The following is a 26,855-nucleotide window of genomic DNA, read 5'->3' as shown; positions in this document are numbered from 1 at the left end:
CGCGATCCGACTGACAAACGTCGTTCATTTTATCGTGTATTTTGAGCGGTTCGATCATCTTTGTGAAATTCGTATTTTTTTAACGATACCGATACGTCATGATGTTTAGATAGTACTCACCAGTCCGCCGAGAAAAATCGCGTTAGAGTCGCAAGAGATAAGCTTACGTATACGCGTGTTTATCGTCGTTCCGCCAATGAACGCGCGGCAGAACCAGAAGCGGATTGAGTCGCCGCTCGGACGCATCTAAACTGCATGAATTTATTGCACTTTTATTGCGAGATTCGCAATGAGCGCGCGTCAGGTTCTCGTCAGACAGCCTTCATACCGAAAACACGAGGCTCGAGGGAAGACACGTCGATCGCGATAAATAGGGCGCGGTTAATCGTCGTGGCACCTCCGTCGTGGCACCTCCGTCGTAAAGATCTCTTTTTACTGCACCGTCTCGTGTTAATGTTCATACGCTGATTTTCTCGCGTCTAGTCGCCATTTTCGATCGATGAGCAGCATCTGCGTTTTATGATGCACTCGGGACGCTCTTGAGTAAATCAATTTTAGGTTTCACGCTCCGATCTGTTGCGGAGCGGCCTGTTCCTGAAATACATTTTCGTGCGCCTTCCTAAAGGTGTCTTTAGGGTCGTAAATAAAGAGACGCGAGCACGCCGACATAATTGCAGATCCTTTTGCGCAATACGTATTTCCATAATGTTCTTTCGCGCCTCGCGCTTTCGCGTCGTTTATAATCGACTTTATAACCCGGCGTGAATACAAATCACGCATATGCGATAAAACGTATTAAATACGCTAAAATATTTTTCGGAATAAATCAAGATATTTAGAGAAATCGTAAAGTCACGTACAGGAATGCAGGGTGAAGCGGCGATTTAGGGAATTACTGTCTTGTGATTTCTCGTTAAAATCACATCAGCACAAAGATCGTTGCTGAGCAATTAATGTCCGTTGTTTTATCGCGACTACGATGATTCATTCGCACTTGTATAACGCCGCGCGAACCCTCGGTGCATATTACGTACGGTATCTTAACCGCGGCACCTCGTCGGGACGAGGGCGCAGAACGTTCTTTCTCTCTCCTTGATTTAGCGCCGGCTGCGTAAATCTTCGAACCACGAACCGCGAGCGAGAACAGTCTCGCAGGCAACCGCAGCGACATATTTACAGTCGTGTAAATGCCTTTTTTTTCGGCGTTTCGCGCGAGTCCGAGCTTAATAGCGCGTGACGCGCGAGATCGACTTTTCTCCCGCTTTTGGGAGGTCGATCATTTTCCACGATACCGCAATCGCGCTCATGTTTTATTAATTCGATTCGGATAAGCGATTTGATTGACTAAGTAGCGAAACATTAATGGCGCGATTGAAAATATTTTACTTAAACGCCATCGATGTTGTGACAGCTTTTGCGCGATTATTAGCATCCGGAATGCGATCGAAATTAATTTTCGGATAAGGTATCAGTTTCGAATTAGAAAATCTCGCGAAGATAGTATTTTTATTTTATTCCTGATTTATGTAATAGATATGTGGTTTGATCATACAAAACTTTGACTTAAGTATTCAAATTAAAAAATTAAAAACTTATAAATTTTATATAAATTGTTTTGACAAAGTAGAAAGTTAATTTATTCATTAATAAACGGATGATGTAATGAATATTTATATTTTTGAAAACAGTAGTCTGTTTCATAAATATGCCGGTTGCCTTCATCCACACTTGTTATTAATTTTATTTTGCACTCTCTGCTACTTTTCACCCTTTGGCCTTTCTCGAAGAACACAAGTACCTGCCGCACTGTTAGTGGCCGAGTTTCACGTGTCGTTAACCTTGAATCCGGATTTATGCTAATATCTCTCGAGCTCCGGCCAAACACGCGAGAGGCCGAATCAGTTCGAACGCGTGTATACTCCTTTCTATTTTATCCTGCGGGACCACCGCGGATAAAATAGACCACCAACGACAAGAAGTCGACCTTTAATATTTTAATTGACTATATCTCCATAAAAAAAGACCTCTGGTAATAAAAAAATTAACGATTTGCGAATAGTGGCATTTCTGAAAAGTAGCTTTCGTTAAAATCTTCGTTAAAATTTTCTATCTTCTGATCCTCGTGTTTTTTAAGCGGATTCGCGAGAGAGCAACATATTGTGTGTGGATATACATAGCCGCACGCATTACGTGATATATACGTATACATCGGTGGCTAGATTAACCGGCGAAAACCGTGCACCGGAAGAGCGCAATACTAAAAGCTACCAGACGCGTTATAAACATTAGAGCTCGCAGATTGTTTGGAATACCGGGGCTGTCGTAAAAATCGTGCCAGCAATGTAAACGTCGCGGCTCCTTGCGTCATTTCGGAGTGGACATCACTGCTTTCGTTCAAAAACTGTTTACAATGAGAGCGAATAGTTCCAAGACACCAAATAGTGATATTTTTGTAGTCTTACCAGATTGACATTGATATTATCAAGATCTCGCAGAATATTGTATAATATTTAATCAACGTTAAGCTCACTTTTTCTCGTCTGGGTCTGGCAGGACCCCACAGAAGCCGGAGAAAAGTCTCATTTGCATCACTATAGTCATATCGATGTCAACGTCTCGGTAAACTTCAAAGGCAAACAGAGGCCGTTTCGGCTGTATCTCGAGGCATTATTTTCTTTTTTTCTCGTTACTATTCGGTTCTCACGTAAGTCTATCTTTCGTAGTTGGTTCTCACGATGCTATTATCGATACACAGACGTCGCGCTGTGCGGTCGTTTATAATAAAGTGCTTACCGATTTGAATAACAATCGAAATTGATCGTACGGCAAAGTGGCATTTAAAATTACAATTTCATTAACAAGACGATTGTTTCCAATTATTGACTATTATCGATGATCCGTTTTCGCGAATCGCTGACATTTCTTCGTCACGCGGCGCGGTTGGCATCGAATCTGCCTCGTTCGTCGTGCTACGTACCGGGACGTAAGAAAGAGAACGTGACTAATGTTTATGCAAATTTCATCCGGCGTTCTGTGGACGAAACGACGAACCAGCTCCCCATTATCGTGTCGAATCTCGCGGAGGAAACATAATCGAGCGGGATCTCAGTGTCTGCGGAGTGACAGCCGCCGCGTCGAACTCGAAGCAAGATAGATCGCGCGCAAAAAGGTGAGAGAAAGAGATGAACGGGAATGGGCGAAGGATATGCGACACGTAGAATGATGAATCCCCGCGCGGTCCACGGCGGACAGCGGCTTACATGTTTATCTTGCAAGAATGGTACACGCGCATGTGTGACAGATCGATGAAAATGAATTATGATCTATAATATCACCCGTCGCTGTGCCACGTTAGTCTTATCGATGCTATCGCGAGAAGTTTACACGAAATTTATTAATGTTTTCCCGCATTTATCTGCACGCTTTTAGTAATTCGACTAATTTTTGGAAATTTGATATTATTACTCGAATACCTAAAAAAAAGGGGAGACGAGATTCCCAGTATTTTAATGAGTTAACTGTTTGGCCTCTCTGTCTCTGATATTTCAAGATTTACCAGTCAGAAACGCTCGCAACCTGACTATGTAAATCCGATTGTAATTGAGTTACTTGAAAAGTTTACACACTTGTGTATAATAAATAATTTAAATATTCTTCGCGCGCAGCTTTCTTGTTAAAAGTAATAAAAGCGGGCGAGCGTACAAGCGCAATTTCTTAATTAGTCGATTTTACAAGTAAAATAACAATCCGTCGCGATAATTAATTTATTCAGAGATTTATAATTTATTTCAGAACTTGGCAACTCGGTTTGTGCATAAATCAACACTATAATTGGCCGTAAGAAAAAAAAATGCGAATGACACGCTGATATTAATAATTCTCAATGCTCTTGCGTGTTTTCTGAAAAAAACAAATATTATTTAAATGAAAATCATGTCGATGCAGATTCGTGTGATCCGGCTCATTAACGATGTCCTTTGAACACAACGCGGCCACACGTGGTGGCGCAATTAGGCGTGTGTGTTTCGTACATTGTTCACTCGGACATCGGTCGAATATTATAATAGAAACGCACTCATGCATAATTAACGAACAACTCGGCGTGCAAACTTATCGCGCGGCTCGATTCGCGTGCGATAGTCGGCGAGGTCCGTGATGTTCGGGGAGAGGATTTTTAATTTCGAATGCAAATTGCGCCGGGCCGACCGACCGGACGGCAATCACTGCCACGGGGACGACTCGCGGGAGAAGCAATTAAATTACAATTTCATGGCCTAACGCCCCGTAAAGCGACGCGCGCGGTGCAACTCTCGGAGACGTTGTTTTATCATTCGGACTTCTCGCAGCGGATTGCATCATACCGCTGCCCTTAATCCCATTACGAATAAGTAATGGGACCTCATACGCGCCGTCGGACGAGCGTACAAAAATGTTGTGTCAGATTCCATCTCGTCGCTTGTCATTCGGTAATTTACCGTGTGCGAGCGAGGTCGCGCTCCTTTTACACCTAATTCGACCCGCGCCTAATCGCGGCTTCCGAAAGATCGTCCTTCGAGGAACGAAATCAGGCGGCGATATTTTTACAGAAGTAACAAGAGGGCGGACAATTCCGCGCGACGATGGCAATTGGAAATCGACACCAGAAAGATTGTGCATATATATGTCAGGCGACTCCGTAATTACATTGGATATATGCGGCTCGATCGGTTTTATAAATGCGATTAAGGCGGGCCGCACGTGTTGTGTCGGCGACGTGTTGTCCTCCCGTGCATCATTGTGAGCGCAAAGTAATTACAGAGCACAAAAAAACCGCCTGTATAATCGTCGTCGGGTATTAAAGATCGTAAGATTGGAGGACAAATACTTCTCGCACGAACCGCGAATGTTTGCCGTTCCGCTCGCACATTATTCTAATCTTTACGTCAGCAAAGTCTCGCGATAATACGGATAGGCTCGTCTCTCAGCTGGACTGCGCGTAACGTTACGTCTACATTTTCTTTACGTAATCATTATGTAATCTTCGCAGATGGACAATGTTCGTCACCGTGATATTAGATACTTGGAGAAAGGATAAAGATACCCTGCAGCGGGAAGATTATCCTGTATAGAAAAACCGACACCGCTTTCTCGTTACTATTTACGTGCGAAATCGCTCGAGGCTGCCTCTCGTGAATCGGCTCGGGAAAAGCGCGCGGGTTGAACAAGTGATTCGGGTGATTCATGCCAGGAGACATTCTTCATTGAGCAGATTCGCGTCAGGGATACTTGCTCACGGCGGCGGCGGCGACGATCGTGGTCAACGATGTCAGTGAGTAACAGCCGTTAGGTGTTTCGCGAGATGATTAAACCGGCATCATCGGCCGCCCTCTCATTATCTCCCCCTATCCATTTTCAAGGTGCGCTTCTCACCTCCGCCTCCTCTCATTCCTCTCGTTCCCCCCTTCGCACCTCCCTTTTGTGCATAAATGCATAAAGCAGGGTGAAAACACGAGGATGCCGTAACGGCGTAACGTCATTACGCAGTAAAGAGACTGCAAATTTGCGAGGGGACCGCATCGATGGCGTATTAACTCCGGAACGTAAAAGCTCCCGTTCGGATTTACCGTAAACACCGTAATTTCTTCCCGCAGTAAAGAAGCATAAAGTTTATGACATAAAAGCGGCATTTTATTTATCACTGCAAACTGGGACAAATCACGATAATTTGTATAAATTAAAACATTTTTACGCGTCTTATTATTATGCATTGCTTATGATTGAACATTTGTACACATTTATGATCGCACAAAATTTATATAAATGGAAAGGCATATTTCCAACAGACATAATAAGTTGACTTAAAAATATGGTTGGCAATATATTGACGTTTCGCAGAAATAAAGTATGACACGTTCAAAGTAAGACGGTGAAGAGTTAATACGTGTCGTGTGAGTTATAACTCGAGTTGGGTGTTGTGCTAATAGTACTTTGCTTGTGTATGACAGGAGATACCACAAGAGTCAATGAATATTACGAGCGCACGCGCTATACATACACCAGATGTAATCTAAATGAATAAATAAAATTTTTGCAATAAATTCCGTAAATCTATATGTCGCGCCGACCGAAGTAATTGAATCTTGACGGTAGTACATGATTCGGAATATCTCATCTGATAGAAACAACTGGTTAAGATAAATGTCCTATATATTACGATCTTCTTCTAAATCTTCACTCAGAGATATCGTGTTTGCATTATTTCATTGTCGCCGAGTTATTGTAGCTAAAAATTCAATTCTTTTCATGTAGGCAGTATTGCTAGACGAAGAGATAATTGAAATATATACTTTATATTTTTATTTTTACTTTTTCGGATATTAAATGAATAATATTAATTTACATAAAAAGTGAGAAGAATGATAAAAGAACCCGCTTTGTATCGAGACATTCAAGCGAAAGTGCAACTGAGATCGGCACGAGCTATAAAGGATTAAGACGGACAGAGGGGCATCTTTGATATACGATCTGCGCTTTTATGCACTCTCGAGCATGTCATTCTGACGGTCGCATTAGCACGAAGTCGAGATGCCATCGCTACCGCATCGGATAGCCGGCACCGTTGCGATTCACGTGACAAAGTTAGTCAAAGCCCGCAGAGCCAGCCACTGGTTGACAAATCGGCGGTCGACCGACCTGACAGCTAACACCCATTGGGTCCATTTTACAGTGATAAATCGCGCCGGTGCATTAGGATCTCTACGAGCCTGCGTGCATTAGCGACCGGCGCGCACTCGCGTTATTTCTGCGTCGCAGTCCGATTGATTTCACGCCTTTTTATCACGACGATTTATTATTTCGGCGTAATGGAACGTCCCGTAGAAGTGGCACCGTGATTTCACCCGAAGGTTATTGACACATCGCTTTTAGTCGGGGAATGCTCATTATGTTGATCATTTTATGACATTAGGGATAAACGATTATTCCTTAAAGCTAAGCGCGAGAAAGAGAAATAAATTATACAGAAAGAAAAATCGCAAAATCCGCTAATAATTCTATTAGATATAATTAATAAGCATGCGGAGGACCGATGAAAGAAAATTACGTCGAGTATGCAAATAATCACTTGAAGAAGAATGATAATACGCGACGCGGCGCCATCCTTCACTTTTCCTTCAATTACTATAATGCCTATCTTTCTAACATTACTTTTGCCGTTCAACGGAGACCTTTCGATCGGCACACAGACGCGAGTAGTTAAAAAGTTCGCGAGGTCACGCGCGACAGACGATGTGGTAGGAACTTTAATTCCATATACACCGCGATTTCGCAAAGATCGGTATCTCAGCGATCTTATCGCGCGGACTATCGTTAAGTTTTTACCGTATCATTACGTGCGTCGCGTTCGCGTTCGCGGTCGCGCGTTATGAGGAAAATCGCTTATATCGTGTAATATTAACTCGCCACCGTATTATTTATTATTATTCGCAATTACCGTAAGTGAAACACCATATCCGTGAACCTGTTTCGTGGCACAAAAACAAGAATTCTTTAGTGAGTAATTGCGCACGAGGATACGAGCGGTATAATTAAAAGAAATATTAATTACGGTTGTTATTCAGAGCTCCACCGCGCTGAATACGGAATGACGCCGCGGAACACAGTGACAAAACTGTTAGCGAAGAAATACATCACACGTGCAATGTATCGTACGCGTTCAATTTGTTAGAAAAAAAAGAAACAGCACTCAAACAAATGTCGCGTAATTTATTTCGTTGTAATCGCCTCGAGTAAGAGAGTTTATAAGTTATATAACATCGTGAAACACCGTCCGTTCCCTTCAAGCTTCCGATAATCTGACAAGTGATTAATTTCATCGCGTCTTTTTCTTTCGACTGTTGATTGCTTCTCGCTTTATATCGCAATGGACGTAACGTAACGTAACACACGGCGCAGATTAAATCGACGAGAAGGCAGAAATTCCAGTAAACGTACCTTGGCAATCCAGTTTCATCGCGCGTTGAGACTTAATCGAGGGATTAAAGCGGCGATGATAAATGCGGAGAGTGGGTTTCAATGTAAAAGGGCCGCTCCTTCTACAAACGCTCCTCACTTCATTTATTCTCATTCACCTCTTCTCGCCACCTCCGCTAATGCATCAATCCTACCGCGTTTGAAAATTATAATCAATAATTGCGCTAAAATCGCGCTTATTATCGCGCTATATTTTTATCGAATAATTTATAAGTATAAGATGTGATAGGTGCATTTATTGAACCTGCGCCGCGAATGCAAGTCAGTATGTCTTGTGCGTAGTAGCTGAAAATTTATACTTTCTCAGCACGATTAATAAATCCTTACTACAATATAATTTTTAGCAATAGTTGAGTTGTATTCGGAGCTCTACTTTCGACATTTTTTCGCGACCGAAACAATTTGGCAACAGGATCTACCTTATCAATTTCAACTTCGAATCGCATAAATAAACGTTCAGTAATGCTTATTCGCGGCGCGGAAACGATCGGTTTTAGGTGCATGTCGCAGACAAGAACGGCCCACGAATTGACGGCGTAGATTGTATCTAACTACGGTCTGCCATCGCGGAGAAATGGTTGTGGGCGGGCACCCGAGAACTCGTATTGGCGACACACAAATCGCAGTCGGAAACGGTTGCCATTCACAGGCATTTAATTCTCCTTCTCTCGAGTGCGTAACACTGTCAGCACGGCCGCAAATTTCAAAGCATTTCGTGGGCCTTTCTAGACAGCGCTTTAAACATACAAACAGCTTTTATTCGACGATCATTACATAATCCGTCTCTGCCTATCAATCTGTACACTTTATCTTGCATAACAGTCGCCGGGCAGAAACTGATGTGTTTTTCATATAAACACTTTGGAATCCCGTCTTGGCGCAGGTTCTACGTGTCCGATATGTGTGGCATTTAAGCAACACTCATGTCTGCATTCATTTTACGAGCGTATTACAATAGTATGTCACGTTACGAACACGGGAGCATTAACATACCGGACCATAAGTCATCTGTAATCCCGGGTACGAGCCGCTTTATCAGCCCCCGAGAAGGAGAGAACACGTCGAATATCGAATGCTTTATAACACGAGACACGGCGCGAACCGGCTCTGATTGAATATGTCACATGTCATCCGGTATATTTGCATCCGCGCCGATACGCACATCGCGTTTGGCGCCGGTGATGCATTACCGGCGGCTTGTACCGCGCTGACAATCGAGGCAAATCAATGTGCGCGAGCGATTAATAATGTGCATCTTTGTTATTGATGTTGTTGCACGTGGCATTCCGGACAACAAAGACCGGGGACGATCGGTGTCTTCAATCGACACGCTCAACGAATCTATTAATTTTTTTTCTTTAACATTGTTGCACGCAGGACCGTGTTCGCGCAGGCAGGCGTGGAGAAATGCATCAGCAGATTCGTGACACGAATTTTGCAGTCGGAAACTCGAGATGAGATCGCGCGCTGATGCCAGACGTTCGAGAGATTAAGACCGCGTCTGAAATAACATCTCATTTTTAGCACTTTGATCGAATTCCATAATTAGCGAATGTTAAGGTAATTCGACGCGAGCGAATGATCTTATCGTGACGATATCCGGCGCTGCATTCACGGTAAATGGAATGTACCTTGCGCGCAAACGTTGCCTATAATTTCAGATCGTAAATCAAGAACAATTAATTGAGTAATTAATAAATCGCTTGGTTAATTAATATTCATTAGAAAATATTATACATCAACAATTTTTTTTAAATAAGATTACACAGTTTGCTCGAATTTGTCACATTTTGTCTGACTTTGATATAATACTCTCCTTATCTTTCACGGAAAGAACAGTTTTCTCGTAGACCTTGCCACCGCCGATATCGGTCGGACACATCTCGCCCGAGAACGATAGTAACGTCCCGCTGACTTCGAAAATGGCTCGAGCGAGACGGCTTTACGAGACGCGAGCACATCGGCAGTGACGTTTTACTTTATCTGACATTTCTCAGCATCACTCCGTAGATTATAATTTTACGTCCGCTTAGATTGACAGTCGGCCGCACCTTTAGCATAGACTCATCTCAGATTATTGTTCGACCCTCAACGCCTCGTAACCTTCGCAGCAGTCGATGACAAGCTCTATCGTTCAGAGCGGATCACGCGCGATAAAAAAAACAGTACCAACTCGGCAGTCTGTTGAATGTCACGTACGTTCGTTCCGTACGTGCGCGAGACGATAAAGCAGAGATGAATATGCGTACTTAACCTTCTAATATCTTTGGTGACCCTCAAATATGTTCCACACAATTTGTATATTCTACAATTTTAAAAAATCTAAAAAAAATTTGGCTTTTTTCAACATTTGTCCTACTGTTTGTGTCGACACACATTCTTTTTAATTTCTGAAATCACAGAACGTGAGTAAAATTGTATAAACATATTCTCCGGATCTCCGTGGCATTAGAAGGGCGAATCCCTGCACTTGGCCGGAGAAACGCCGGAGACGTTCGGTACATTACGTACGCTTTCTCACTGGATGTTTCATTTATGAATAGTAAATAGAAATGCATCTCTGCGGGACGATTGTCCGAAGGTCCGTTCGTGGAATACAAATTCCTGTCAATAGACCCCGTTAAATTGAGGCAAACAGCGGACGGGCGGGCGAGACTCGGCCGAAGCTTAACTCTTCCTAAAGCCTCCCGATTATTTACCGTTCACATGTTCCTCAATATTTGACCACGCCGCGCCGCGACGCGCCGTACACAAGAAAAAGAGTTACATTCCGCTCACACACAGCGCGTTAACGCGAGCCTCGACGACGACGACAACGACGACGTTCCGAGTGGCACCACTCCAAACGGGAGGAAAGACGGCAACCCTTCTCTCGCGCCGAGAGACAAGATACAGAAACAAAAGATCGACCGCCACCTAAACAAACGTATCCCTTCGAGGACTTGGCTCTCTCGAATCTTTTCCCTTCCTCACCAACCTCGAGCGGCGCTGCGCGGTGGCTCTCGGCGCTCGGTTCTCACAGTAATTATGTGGATTTTAGACAGCCAGGAGAAAAAAAGAGTGGCGAGGGGAAAGGAGAGGGAAAAGGGCGCGAACCGAGCGAGAGAGAGCAAACAATCGTCAGATAGGAAAAAAACGCTTCGTGTTTGTTCTCGGGGATCTCACGACTCCTTCGTCGTAGAGCGCCGGCGATATTTTGGATTAGCACGAGCTGCGGCGGGAACGTGCCGAAAATTCTGGCTCGAAGGGTTATCCGCTTTCAAAGCACACGTTCCAGCTCGTCGAGAAAAACCTTTCGTTGTTCCGCGGCGCCAGAGCGGGACTCTCGAAACCGCCACCTCGCGCGATCGTGTTTCGAGAAACCCGATACTTTCACCCTCTTCACGAAAGCGGCTGTTATTTGCGATAAATTAACGAGGACGATTTCTAAAAGTTCCTCGTAATTTACGATTTCCTACGCCGCGAGCGGAAAAATCTAAATTGAATGAGCGTTAAGACGCAATTCGTTTCATTTGATGAGCCTGTTATTAGCGCAATTTTTATAAATAACTTCGATATATAATTGAGTCTTTAGCGGCAATTAACCATCGACCAGTTCTCGTTTTCGCGGAATAACTCGCGAGCGAATGATTGAAACGATGATTGGCGGAGGCCGTTTATTAAAAATCTGAGGGGGGGAGGAACGCGGCCAGATAGCATCGAGAGCGAGTCGAGAACTGGCGCGAAGGCGGGCACTTAATGAAACTGGCTACATCAAATCCAACATTAAGCGAGTCGTTTCGTGATACCGGATGATTATGCCGCTGTCGCGATCCGAGAGTGAGACCGAGCCTCATTTACGGCGTTGCGAAGTCCGGTCGCCGTTGAAGTGGCGCGATAAAAGCCGGAAAGATACAGCCGCGGAATATCCGCCGGTACGAAAGCCGATACGCAATTAAAGATCGTCGTACGCGCCTTGAAAAATGTAGCAACGGTACATATAACGCGCGACAGCACGTTGCGAGCTGTCGGACGACCGTAGAAATGGCAGGGATTATATCTCTGAATCGTGCATTTTATAACGGAAGGGATAACGCGAAGGCAAAGCTTTTTAATCCCGAGTCGTACCTTAATCTCAAATCGCTCGCCGCGGGTTTTTCGTGATTCTATTCAAGACTCCAGAAACCATAAAAAATCATTTGAATTGCTATTTCAGATAAAATGTTAATTTTATGTGATAAAAATGCGTAAGAAAAGGATATCTTCTTTCCATTTCGATTCCACACACATAATTCCTAATTAATTATCAATTAATTAATCTTTAATACATAATTCAATATATATTTTTTTATAAGATATAACTTAACATAACGTTGATGTTTTTCTTCCAATTTCGCCGAACTCGCGGTCTCACAATTCCCATGGCGTGACTCACAAAAGAACAGCACCGCTGAAATTATGTCGAGTGCCGGGTGGTAACAGTTTTCTACGGCTGACAGGGGAGTTCGCGCTGCAGAATGCTTTATCTCGTTAACGAACCACCAGATCTCGACCTGTAATTCGTCTAATGTACAGCGTGCAAGACACGTGTGTCGCGACGGGACAGCGACCGCGCAAACTGCGACCGGACCTGAATACGCGTTAAACGAACGCCTTCCCTCATGTTGTCACACGCCGCATTACCGTTGTCACCGCGCTTATGAGCCGTTTCAAGTGTAATCGCACAGAATGTAGGAATATTCCAGCTAATACACAAACGTGTTAAGAAAAGTACCTCGAGAGAAAAAATAAATGTGATTTAAGAACTTTATTATACGACGCTTTTCTCATTTATGATATTCAAAGTTAATATTGCAAATATTTTTTACACAATGTGCTTATTGTACGATGCACTTGTAAGATTATTCAGTGAAACGACTTTTAAAATAAAAGAAAATCGCTCGCGAAAGAAAAACTCACCGCGCGAAGAGCGAACAGAGCGACGACGACGACGACGGAAATACGAAATGTCTGGCGAATAAAACGAGCAACGCGACTCGCGCGAAACACTGACAGTTCTGACAGTCGACAGGATTGTGGGCGGCAAGGTCGTGAGTTCCTTCTGGCGGGCTGGCGATTCGCCGGGAAACAAAAAGACCATACGCACCGCGGAGCCCCTTTAACCCTTCGTCCTTTGCCGCGCCGCAGGAGAAGCGTTCCTAATCGATCTCGGGTCGTGTCACGCCGCAACACATTTAGCACACTGCTCGCACGTGTTGTTTGCAATTTAAATCGATCGCATTTCGCATCTGCTTCGCATAACTTTGCAACTAAATAATGCATTAATATTAAATAGTATACAATAATATACTTGGTGAAGTTTATTATGATTGTAATGTGCGCGGGGATCTCTGGCGTCGTAACGCGTTAAAATAGTTTTCATACTTCGGTTTACTGTGTTCTCATGAATCAGCGTTGCAGCGGATTATTGCGCCAAAAGTCTGCGCATAGCGACGTCGGTTTGGACTTGGCACCTTTCGTACGTCACGTCGCGTCGTGTTGTGCCAAGAGTTTCTCGGAATCGTAAAGGGAAACTAGCTTTGATCGTAGATCAAGAAAGACGTTTTGATTTCGAATGCGAGCCGAAGATATGCTTTGATGGAGCGAGCGGAGATTGTAGATATTAATACGAGCTAATATCTCTATACCGTCTTTGACCCGCAGATTTGCGATACGAAAATAGAAAGATGCGTGCGAAAGCGGATTGTTATTAAACTCGAATTCTATCAACTTTTAACTATCTATATTAACATTTAGATACTTTGCATCGCCAGAGTTTGAGAAGTAGCGCGTTAGAGTCGAAGATAACTCGCATAGCGTACTGTTCAAAATCCGATACGCAGTAAGAATCGAATTAAAAAAAAAAACCGGTCACCTGTGGTCGTCTCAACGAGCTATGTTAACAGTATTTAAAGATCAAAGAAAGAAAGAGAGGAAGACTTAATTTATGAAAATGTATGTTAAGTATTATAACCACGGTTACTGAATAGTACACAACGCCGTTGCGCATGTGAGCCCTTGAAAGAAATTCCGACGATTTACTAACTCAACTAACGTCTCAGCTCTCTCAACATTAATTAAAACGCGCCGAGTCTTGTATCTTTATAAAGATGAGATTAAAAGTTAGAAATCGATTCGCTCTGTAGGTTGCTAAAAAATATTCATGTTTCATTAATATTACTTAAGGGAGACACAAAAAAAATAATCTTAATAAAGTCGTCAGCGAAAACGCTATTTCAGCTGTGAAAACAATATTTCCTTACTACGCAAGTCTGTGAAAATGCTTTTCTCACGTGAAAGTATCGCCAGATGACACTATATGAATATTATCAACCCCGTCGTGACTACCAGCCCTTTTTCCCGCTGAAATTACCACGTGTTAGTTCTTGAATCCCGACAAAAATGTGAAGCTTACGTGGATTACGAAACAGGGTGTTGCCGTGTGTAAATCAGTCGACGTGCGCGTGAAAAAAACGTACGAATGTAAGATTTGTTTTACGACTCGAAATACAGACTGGGTCTTCGTAATCTCTTAAGCGCTTCCTTAAACAGAATAACACGTGTGTGTGTCTACGAGGGGGTCTTACCGCGTACTGCGCGACAAGAAAACGAATAAAGTCATCGTTAATCCGGAGTACAAAAACTTAATAATGGTGTAACTGATTACACACTCGATAAAATTTGATTTACGAGTTTGTGTTGATCGAGGTCTCTATTGTTCATTGGGCACCTGGCATTCTTTTTTAGACTTCGCCTTCGTCTCCGAAGGTTCCAAAAGATGCAGATCGAATTACGAATTCGATTCGCTTAGAATACGCAACTGAAATTGAAATAAACCTTTTCTACACAAAAAAATAAATTCACACACAAAAAATGTATTTGTTATGAATGAAAGGCAAACAAAAAGCTCTTTGATATTTCGTTGTTTCAAGATTCCATTTTATGTTTTGTCTTGTTAAAAATCCTGCTGCTTAAATTGAAATTCCTCGTGTGCGATCTCTTGTCGCTTCTATTCGCTTAGAACGTAACACGTGGCAAACACGAGGGTGCTGACCCGTCGCGACAGGGTGCACAGCGGGACGCTTTACCTTACGTCTTAACCTTCGCTCTTGGTCTCGTCGGGCAATCGGATTTTCTAGGACGTATTCTAGACGGGCGGCGGGTCGCAGGGTGAAAAATATGTATAGGACACAACCAACGTCATTTCTTTGAGTTGCACCGCCTTGACGATAAATCTGCTCGATCCTGCCGATTCGCATACGTGTGACAAACAATTTGTGTGTTAGCCCACGGAATGACAAAGCTAACACCGACGAAAGAAATAACGAGCTCCAACGTGTTTACTACTGGAACGATAAACCTCATGAATTTTAATCTCTAAAAAAATGTTTGGATACGTATAAATTAATAAATATCAAATGATGAGAAAATTCAGCTTGCTCGCAAGGTCCGTGTTGTAATGAATGACGCTGACTGCGTCACGCTAAAAACATCTCATTATCGGTGCCAGGTGATTCGATTGGACGCCGCCTAATTATCACCAAGATCGATCAGCCGATTAAAATTTCCTCAGTCAGGTATCGACTCTAACGCGGAGAAACGTTCTCCGCAACGATTTCGCAACGGAGTTCACCGTTTGCCCGCGTTTTCTCGAAATTCTAACCCAAGATAGCGCATACCCGAGGTGTAGCGGCGAGCCGTTGATCGCCGCGGATAACGAAAAAGTGGGTTAATGATGTTGTATTACGGCGTGACAACCGTCGCCAGTTGACGGACTAACTAGCTTTCACGCCTGTCGCGACGTACGCGCCTTTATTGATCACCCGTCATTCGCACAGGCGCCATTCAGGGCCGATAAATCAGCGCGAGATCGGTAGCGTTCGCGAGATCGGCGTGACGCGCGAGTGCGCGCGATTATGCGCGCGATGCAACGAAATTGGCGCTCTGGCGCCGCTAAATGACAGGTCTGACCAATAGCGACACGTTTACATGCTTGGTTAACAACATTCCGCGCGAAAGTGTGAACGAGAACGGACAACCAATACGAATTTCCGGAACTAATGCACATAGCACGTTTGCTCGCAATCCGCAATATATTTATCTCTTGCCAAATAATTTGATCTTTAGATCAAGAAGGAAAATCTCAAAAGATCGTTACAGCGCGCTGCTCTCTTAAACAAGCGAATTGCATGATGTACTGAGCGAAATAAAACGGGACGCGCGATTATGCAAATGATAACAACGAGCGGCAATCGATATCGAAATCGATAGCTAAACGAACTTCCGCGAGTCGGCAATAAAACGCAGTGTACGAGCCGCGAAGTATTGAGAGTATCGACAAAGTGCCGGCGAGCCGTATCCTCAAATTGCAGGATACAACGCGAGTTATAAAACGCGATCATGCAGGCCGTAAGAGATTGCAGACCGGCGGAATGTTACATAAGATTAAAATTGAAATCTCTCAAAGAACGGACAAGTTTGAAATTCTTAGTGGCGATAAAAACAATATTGCAACATTACAGCTCGATAAATTTCCAGATTAGCGGTTTCTTTCTGCAAAATTATTAGCACTACTTTTTTGCGCGTCTTTCGTAAAATCCGACCAGCGTGCGTTTCGCTATGAGAAGATACTTTTGCAAAACGATATAAACCAGTTTTGCCGCGACTAGTCCTTTGATTAAGGAGATGATACTATCGCTCGTATGACTTGATAATCGTAAGGAACGGCGGACAAGACAGATTGAAATCGGCGCGATCGTTCCCGACAATGACAGTTCCTTATAAACTGTCCCGTGGGCGGCTCGAACAGAAGAAGATGTTGCCGGTAATTGCCGGCGGTAACATCGCATGCTTGTCGCGGCGACAAAGAGAAAGAGAAAGAGAAGAGCGACGTCCTTAGATCGCGCGACGATCAATGATCTTCTCTTGGTTCTTCCCGTCTATTGCGCTCGCGCTTATTCTCGCTCCCAGACAAGGATACCGGTTCAAGAAAGAAGGCCATTTCCAGGAGGATTTCGCATTACCGCCGTAATAAATCACTTGAATAAAATTAAACGGTAGATTTAATTAATGACAATTAACAAGTATTTTTGCGATTATCTGAGAAATATCTCCTTTTCTTGCTTCTCTTATATTAATTACCGTCATTATTATATTTCTGTCATTTAAATCCTATTTTAAAATTTTATAAAACTACACTTCTTTGAAATTAAGCAATAAATATTACAAAATTAATTTAACTAGAATGAAAATCGGAATATTGTTGTACGTACAAAATACTTTCCAACTTTCTCGGAATCTTGCCTCGCTTGTTTGGCAATCGAGAATGACATGCATATATTAGAAGGATATCCTTTTTCTTAAGATAGTGCGTAAAGTGCCCGGTGACTACCTGCGAGAAGCAATGTTAAAGGTACGCGAGAGTGTGACCGTTTCGCGCGGTATTTCCGGCGCCATTAAACGGTCAGCCTAGTCAATAGCCACTTGGCTGGCCGTGTGTTTGCTCGTCTGGTTAGCGAAATTCTTTAAACGAAACCGCGTCCTAACCGTGTCTTGATATTTCGCGCTTACGTACCCGAGTGACAAATCGCTTATTTCTCATCACTGATTTATGCACGATGAATCACAAGTTTAATTCCGCCAGACTTTGCACAGTACCTATAATTGTTGGCTATTTATAACATTTTGTAACCAATGTTTTGTATTAATTTCCACGTGTTTAATATTATAGAAATATTTATTTGAATTATTTTACAAAATTAGAAAAAAATTACTTTTTTTTCGCATGCTCATGCGTGCTCAAGTGCGATTTAACGCTTCCCTTCGAATAGCGTGGCTTGCCGCTCTTATCCGTTTGCTATTTTCTTCCCAGACGAGGATGCGGTCTGAGTGGATAATAAGGTTTCACGTACCTCGGTAGCCGGTATCGCTTAAACGCATCTAGTAAGTAGCCCCCTTCTGCGATTGCAAAGCGTTTAACTGCATGAATGGGGCGATTACAAGTGCTTTGGTAATACCCGCCGTGCGTGTAAAGTACCTAGCGAATATGTTAATCTGTTGCCGTTGAAATGTAGACATTTGAAAAATCTCGCAATTCGCGATACTCGACACTTCCACTTCGCACTTTCTTTAGACATGTGTGACAAGTTTTGCGACACGGTGTACAACTTAGTCGACTAAATATGTATACACGGAGAAAATTTTATATCAAAAATTACTGTGACGGCAGTAATTGCGGACCGAAATTTTTACTATGTTTCACATGTGAAAAACAGTAAAAATTTTTATAATTCCTTCATGGTCGGCGGCTACTACCGTACATAGTAATTTTTGATATAAAATTTTCTCCGTGTACTCGCACATTTTAAGATACAATTTTTCCGAGATTTTTCGAGCGGCAAAATTGGGAAAATTAAAAATCTGTACTACAACGAAAATGGCATTGAAAAGAAAGCTGGTCGGCAGCCGCGTATCTCTTACATTTCTAGGAAATGACCTTGCAAGTAATGGTCCTGGCACTTTCAGCGAAAATTTCACAGTAATTTACAGCGTCAATACGACAAAGAAATTCTCGGTCTTTAAAGTGCTCGTCAGAGTAAACTCAGCCGTTTTCACCAAGACCATATGATCTACCGTCACGAAATTCCAACGTAAAGTTTATATGACACATACGAAATATTTAGAGTAAGATACCGTGAGACAATAATATCGAGACAGGATATACATATCAGACGGGATCAAGTATCGACATTGATATCCAAGCAGCAGTTCTGAAGATGCCGGAAACGTCGGCGACGTCTTTCATTAACTGTGGCGGCTTATCGTCACAATAACATAGGGAGCTTATCAACGCTCGACGGCAAAAGATTTCTGCGGCTTTAACTTTTCCTCGGAGTTAGGAGTATAAAGAAGGCGGTTGTCACAATGATCCCCTTTTATCGAGCCGAAGTAAATTCAATTTGTCAGACGCCGGTGAACGGACAGCGAGACGCCGCATTCCTTAATCCTTTACGTGCATTTCGCTTGTCTTGACAAATTAAAGTCATTTTTCCTACCGTCTCATTTGAATATAATTCAAAAGCGGCTCCCGCGAGCGGTTTCTGTGAAAAAAATTCCACAAGCGATATCAAGCGATAAAAAGAAAAACGAAACTTGTAACATGATCCAAGAATCGCTCCTAAAATTTGCTCGACATTCGATAATTACACGCAAAAATAATCGCTTGCTCAAGTAATGAGCGTGGACCATATATGGCGCGAGCGACATTCCTGTACTCGCGTATATTATTCCATTTATGTTCCGAGGAAAAGGAGAACTCGTACTTGAAACGTCCGATTATGCTCGCTCGAGCTGCAACGAGTGACACCGGCTGTAACGAGACACGATCTCTCACCGAAAACGTTATCGTCGTTCGTCATCGTGTTCACGCGATCGCTCGAGCGTTATCAGCGCGCCGGCCGCCAAATGCGGCGACGTACGAGCGTAAACTTGGCGGCACCGGCGCCAACGACAAGACGAGGGGTCGTAAGTAATTCGTCTGTCGGATTACCAGCCGCGGAATCGCATCTCAATTAATGCCATTTGTAAGCCGGCGCGATGGCGCGTTAGAATGATCGTCATCCCGCTTTCAGCTTCGTCGGTGACTCCTCGCGCGACTCTCGTCCCGCGGGATATTGTGACCGCTCGCGCTTTCGTAATCCGCATTTAATCCTAAGAAGTACATACTCGTGCTACAGAAATAAATACTTGCTGTATCACGCATGTAAAATATACAGCAATATACAACTGTATTTATCTGTACATATTACATACGCTTTTTGTGAAATTCCGTGGAAATTACGAGTTCGTTCTCCGTCTTCCTCGCGCGAGACTTCATTTGGCGCGCCTCGGCCAGGACGTTGGTTCACGGCTTCGTCCGTTCTCGTTTATACTTGAATTAGCGCGTATTTAGAAAACACCGTCGTGACCGCGCTATAAATACGCCAATATACAATTTACGAAGTGCTTTCCGCGACCGGGCCAGTAGCGCGGCGTACAGGTGCACGCACGGCCAGCAGGTTAGCGGGGTGCCGCGCGGTATGTAAATACATGAGCGATTTACGCATTATGCGGCACGACCGTTTACACAGTCGACGGTGCTGTAGACAAAATATCGGGAATAAACGGATGATGCCTCGGAAGCCATTGTACGAAGCACAAAGCCGTAGTTTGATAACGAGCGTGCCTAATGGAGGCTCGTTAGAGTTCTCCGCGAGAAATGTGCCGTCAGAATTATTTTTAGCGATCATTATTCCAACCTAAAATTTCTCGCTATGTTTATTTCACATATTTCGAAGAATGATATGCGACGCGGTGTTTTCGGTTATTTAACATCACCTCGTGGGTGTTTGTAGCACATCGCGAGCCGATCAAAATTGGGAAACGATGCATGCGATAAGCTTACCGGATATATCGCTTTATTTTCGGAAGGAGGCCGAGTGTGCATTTCATCGTGGCCTTGCGGAAGGTACCGACGTGACGGTCTCATCGGACACCCGTCGAATAACACCCGGGCTACGCGTTCGCATATCGAGATTAACGGCGCGGAAAATTAATAACGCAGAAGGAACGCGAGCCGACCACGAGCATTAATTTGCAGCGCCCGCGAAAGGGCGACCACCGATTGCCACACGCACGGTTGGGCACAGTCAGCTGTCGCGGCCGATGATGAAGAAAGAAACGAGCTGGCCAAACGTGCCGCCAAACGTGAAAGAAAAAAAGACAGGGAGTCGCGATAGGAATCCGCGGGACTTCCACGTCGCGTTACTTAATTGACAAAAAATCAATAAGAAAAAGAATAAATATTGTGCGAACTGACCAATGGTTGTCTTGCAGAAACTTATCATTTACCGGTTCAATATTTCATCAACAGCAAACAAACGCGACGCAGTCGCGTCGATTGGCGCCGGTGAAGAAAAATTTAATCGCCGGTACCTGTTTCCGCGAGCGTGTGTGTTCGCGGCATTACGTGAATACGGCGTCGGGGCGTATATTATCCATCGATATTGCAAATTACGGCCTGCCGCGGGAATTCGAAAGCGATGCCGGTGTGTTTGCACCCGACTCCACGGTCGGATAATAATTATTATTCCGCGTGACACGCGCCACGATAGCTTTGTTATCGGCGGCCGCCGTATTCGCGAAGCGAACTCTCCCCGGACTTTTCTTAGAATGTAATTAAAGCTGGGTAACAAATTAATCCTTTTTGCCGCCACGCCGATATCCCACTCGTCGAATTTAGTCCCCCGGTCACGCATCGCTTCTTGTTTCCCAAGGAGACTTAATATCGTCGGTCAATTAAAACGCGGTGGCAAATTACACAGTAACCGTCCGCCGATCGTACGGCGATTTCAATTTCACTTAGGCGCAATTTCAATAACCGATAACCGATTAATACGCGGTTAATACACAGACAGTGTGCTTGATTAATCTTCTAATATGAATTTTAGCATTACATTGAACACCGCCGCTGCCGCCGGCGAGTGAAACATGTTGCGGCGAAAAAAAACATCGTGTTTCATTAATTTTATACTTTGCATACTCTCGTTACCAGCACCAATAATTTGTTCGAGGTAATTAATAGTTTTGATAAATGGATTATATCATCCCGGGTGGTAAGAGCTCCGACAAGTCTCGATAAGCATCGGTACCGATACTTAATTAATATTAAGGGCAAAAATGAGATGTTGGAAAATGACTATAAATTATGTGCTAAAGCGAACGCTGACAAATTTTTTACAAGCTTTACGTTTTACGTTTATGAATCAAAATTAGAAAAAAGTAATAGTTTTCTATTTACGTCCAAGCGAGAGATTGCGCCACAAATTCGTGCACTTACCGAGAAAAATACCGCGTTGATAAAATCCGAGCCAAACATGCGTCGTCGATACGTCGTGAGGGCGGCAGGAACCTTTTAACGCCCTCAATAGGAGCTTCTTTCAGAAGGGTCCGCGCTTTCTCGCGGCTCGACAAGTGTCCTTGACAAGGACTACGACTGGATGAGGGATTCACACGCGAGATCACGCGTTGCGGGAACAACGGGCCGCGTTGTTCGTAGACCGCGGCTAATCGCGTCAAAACACGCGTTAAAGATCACCCGGTCGGGGAACAGACAGACAGGCAGGCAGGCAGCAGAACGAAGACCGACGGACAGTCGGACGGACGAAGGAACGAAACCGGACAGACACAGCACACGCGGCGCAGAGAAACCATGTTGATGCCTGCCGGCTTCGGATCAGGTTGAGTGAGTTGTTCCGAGTTGTTCACCCTCCCCTTGCGCGGCCTCGTCTACGTGTCTACTCATGCAAGATAATGCCCACTACTCCGGATGTTCTCGCGACGACTCCCTCCTTCGACGCGACTTCGAAATTTCGATTATGCGGGAAGAGAGTCGGAGATCTCGTTTGTTAAAAATTTTATCTTATTTAATGTCATTTGATCTCTTCATTTTCCCTTTTTATCACAATTAAGTTCTTAAATTAATTTAATTCTATAATGTTGCATTTTTCTTTTTCAAAGAATCAAATCTTGCGAGTTAAATTTTTTAACTTTACATATCCTTCATGTCTCGAAATAATAACCAAATGCCATTGTAAAGAGTTATAACTTTTTATAGCGAATAATAGACGTTTCACTTGGGATTTGCAGTAAACTTACACAACCGTGAAAAATGCTCGTAAATCGTGGCACTTTTTACGCACAATATTTCACTGCCGTCAAATAAATCTCACCGCGCCTCGTGCTTGGTACCGAGAACAGAGAAACAGATTTTGTGCCAGACTTAATTAAACTGCGTTACGCGTCTTCAAGTATCCATTACAAAGATATTACATTTGAGAATATCTAGAATTTTTTCAAAGCTATAAAGTATCGTAAAGGCAATAGACGATAGGAAGCAAAGTGCAACTAATTTAATCGCAGTATATTATCGCAGTATCCTTAAATACATCGCTTTTACACAATTGTGTGTGAAGAGATCGTCGAAACCGAATACTTGAATTCTAATTTGTCCAATTTGTCGGCGTACGGATTTCCTCGAAACGGCTCATCCGATAATTCAAATGTGTCGCACGGTCTCGTTGACCGAAAGATTTACGAGCGCGCAGGGGGCTCAAACGAGGAAACTGCCATTGCCTCTATGACACGCCTTCTGGATCGCCAACCGAGCGGAAATAAACGTCTTGTAAACCTGCTCGGTGCTCGGCAGAAAGAAAAAGAAAGCCAACTCACCGACCACCCTTTTTTTCCCCTTTTCGGCGGGATCCCACTCTTAGCTCGAAAACCAGGGAAACATCGCAGAGAGAACCAGCTTTCCACAGATTCTACCGACGAGAGAATACGATAAAACAATACGTAGGATCGTATCAACAATCCTAAAAGTAATAAAACTTCTCGTGTGTTAAATTTTTTCGCTCCGGTCGCGTAATATTAAAAAAATCTTGACGAGTGAATTTTTTTTAGCTTAATTATATTCTTTGTTCCTCGAAGTAACAAGAAGCAAGATTCAGGCGTCACGTTATAACTTCTTCTAAAAGCCTCGAGAGATTGATGAACGTGAGACTAGACGATAATTTAAGTGGAAATCCGCTCGAAATCGCTCGATGCATTTCACTTTCGTGAGCCGACATCATTTATTACGGATCGATCCCGATCCCCGATCACATAAAAAGGTATCGTCGCGACGTGTGCACCCTGATGTCCGATATCCTCGAAGACGCATTGCTCGTGTCCGGGATCGTCCCGCCGGATCGTCAACCGCCGCGGCTCGATATCTCTCGAGGCGGTCGCCGGCAAATTACTCGGCTACTCGTTCCAGGCGACTACTACTACTACCAGGGTGTCTCGTGCCTCTAACTCAGATTGTTATCTCACTGGTGGCGTATCAATCGATATATATGCGTATCGAGCCGCTGCGCTTGGAGCCCGACGGCGATGTAATCCGTAGATACCTGATGACTCGTTAAAATATGCTCTGGTAGGCGGGTGTATATTTTACATCGCGATTGAATATCCATCTAAATCATTGAGTATCATAATTCTGTCATAAAGAAATAATCTTTCGGAGTGAACAAACGTGTTTAATTTCGATTTTTCCAGCAACTAAATATTTAGATTTTTTTAACTGTTTTATGTATTCTTCGATTTCGCACTGCATTTATATAATTAAATAATAAGTATAAAATACAGTTTTAAATGCATATTATAATAAAATAAACACTCTGTGTATCAAACCTGTTCACGAACGGATTAACTACTTTTAAATGCGCGTTTACATGGCCGAGATACTATCGAAATGATCCTTATAATAACCCCGGTTTCTCGCGTTGTTCTCGTCGCGAAGTTCGAATGCTCGAAGCGACGCAGCTGGACAGAGACGCGACTCTTAACAAGCTTCTTGTGGGTCGTTCTCGATCGCGTGCGGCAGTCGGGATGACACTTAACAACACTTTCAACAGCGACGCGCGATGATTTATCAAAATATCCGTGTCGTGATACGATGAGTCTAACGGAACGCATGATCCGCAATTATTAGAAATAGCTCTAGAAAGTTATTCTCGCATTAATATTTCTCGAAGAAATTGAGATTGAATATATACGTCCATTTCTTAAGTAATAAATGCCACGATTGCGAAGCTAACAGATTATTCAACGCGCAATTCAGTGAGCAAATTCTGCGTTAATCATCCATCATGACTCGTCAGGTCAAATGCACTGTTCCGTAACATCCGAGTCTTCGTTATTTCCTCGTTTCATCACTGCCTCGAAGCGACACGCGGCAGTAATGAGCATCGAACCGTGAGCATTGAACGAAAACGTGCGTGTATGCTTTAAACAAGGCGGAGGAGGCTAGCGGAACACATAGACGACTGTTTAGCGATTGTCTCGGATATATTTACGATTTGTTCTTTAACAAGAGCCGTTTCCTCTTCTTCGCGTCGGTCCCATTTGCGTACCGAGCATAATCATCAATCACCCTGCGTCCCATGGAACTTTTTCCCATGAATGTTTGCGTTGGACGTTTCTCGGCGTGGAATGCCAACGTCAGGCGGTGCCCTTCGGGAGGAAGGCGCGTCCTCGAAGCGCGAAGCGAGAGGAAAATCGTGAGAGAGTGGCTCCAATCGGACGGGCGAGATAATGATTGGCCTGGAGATCTCACACCTCGAAGTGATCGTCGTAAACTGATCGTCGCCGCTAATGTCAACGCTCGATAAACCAGATAGCTCGACAGCACCGCCTACCACTCACGCGACCGACTACAATGACTTGCGACACGGCACAAAAAATTAAAGACTTTATAGCGACGGCGTGTGAATATAGAGAATGAAAATTACGATGAAGGAAAATCGGACGCAAAAATATGTGTTTTTAGATAATCAAAGAACTTTAACTTAGCAATAAGAGTATGTATAACTAAATTGTGTTAACCGAGCCTTCAAATGTTGACATATTTGGATTACGATGTACATTGTCCGATTGTTCTAAGATCATTGTCGGTTAATGGCACGGTGTATCCAAGCGTAGAGATAATAATTGATTGGATAAACTTCGAATATCGATAGGTTATACACGGTGGACATTTTCCCACAGCTCAGCCCTATAGCTGGCCCGATAATTGTACTAATGTGCTTTGTTTGCTGAGCTAGCGCTCCGAGAGCGCTGGGGAACAGCTTTGAGAGATCTTAGGCTCCAAAATAAAGGGTTGCGTCCCACGAGTCTAAAAAGGAGGACCATAAAAGATAACCATACGGCCATTTGATGATATTTCTTATTCGATTAGATTGACTAATGTCAACGAACATGCCGAAAGTTTGTATAATAAAATTCTTATCAATTCCTTTCAAAATCTTCGATCTTCACACTTTACGAGGAAACTCGAGGAATTATAAAATGATAAATGATGCATATCTTACGTAAGTTTAATTGATTAATGGAACCGTTGGACCGCGATCGATCGACACATCGTGATCGCCAATACTGCGAGTATACACTTTGCACATGTAACAATTCAAGAGCCATAATGACGCAGCAGATAAATACGCGAGTGCGAGAGATACGAGAAATGATTAACGTTCTCGTTCTGTTGTCGAGAAAATCAGTTAAAATTGCAACTGATAATGTATTACGATATCCATCGATTTCTCCGGTCTTTGGTCATACCAATCATGGTCGTGTACGTCACAATCGGCAACGCCATGTATTTATTTCCATATCGCGCGATATCGCGCGTGCCAAGGAGGCAGAAATAAAACGCTGCAATTCGCTGAACTCGAATAGTTTCCGACAATTGCTGTTGGAATAAATTTCATCCCGTCGCGTATCATATGTAGAGATACATATACTAAACCAGTCTAAGCAGATAGAATAAAGGCGAGCTTATCATTTCGGTATAAGCAATAATTTTTTCAAGGAATGGCTAACTTGAGTTAATGGAAAAAATTAATTTATAAACAGTAATGAATTTAACACAAGATTTTTTTAATTGTAAAACTGCAGTCATTTATAATTATACATAATTTTGTTTCCGCTTTTTATCAACGATAATAAATGTAATCATCTTAATTCTACTTAAGAGAGGTTGCCATATAAATATTATTAAAAATTATAAAATACATTAAAGTCTAACTGAAATTTTAAGTAACAATTTCTCGAGTATTATTTACGTGTTTCGAAATAAAATAATTTCATGTATCTAGTATAATGTTTTGATCGTAATTGGCTTGAAACAAAAACCCGATATTATCGGCTAGAAAAACGAAGATGTTCGTCGCATCTAGAAACTCGCTTTATCG

At 43.2% G+C, this 26,855-nt stretch overlaps 1 protein-coding gene and 1 long non-coding RNA gene across 5 annotated transcripts in view; one reads left to right on the top strand and one right to left on the bottom strand.

The window, feature by feature from the left end:
• The window catches only part of LOC105669996 (uncharacterized), a 100,949-nt gene that overhangs the window by 21,764 nt on the left and 52,330 nt on the right, over positions 1–26,855 (top strand). The gene's annotated exons all lie outside the window — the stretch shown is intronic.
• Positions 1–26,855, bottom strand: part of LOC105669992 (uncharacterized) — a 61,995-nt gene that overhangs the window by 19,701 nt on the left and 15,439 nt on the right. Inside the window, exon 1 of one of the 3 annotated variants that reach the window (XM_012363242.2) lies at positions 24,963–25,329. The exons of 1 other annotated variant lie outside the window; for it this stretch is intronic. The gene's annotated coding sequence lies outside the window, so the exon portion shown is untranslated. Of the gene's footprint in view, positions 1–21,904; positions 23,008–24,962; positions 25,330–26,855 lie in introns of those variants that run through there. One more of the 3 variants, XM_012363243.2, reaches the window with a different exon arrangement.

This window comes from Linepithema humile, chromosome 7 (assembly GCF_040581485.1).
Source record: "Linepithema humile isolate Giens D197 chromosome 7, Lhum_UNIL_v1.0, whole genome shotgun sequence".
Classification (NCBI taxonomy): Eukaryota; Metazoa; Arthropoda; class Insecta; order Hymenoptera; family Formicidae; genus Linepithema; species Linepithema humile.
Note: the sequence above shows the minus strand (reverse complement) of the source record. Positions and strands in the feature narration are given on the sequence as shown.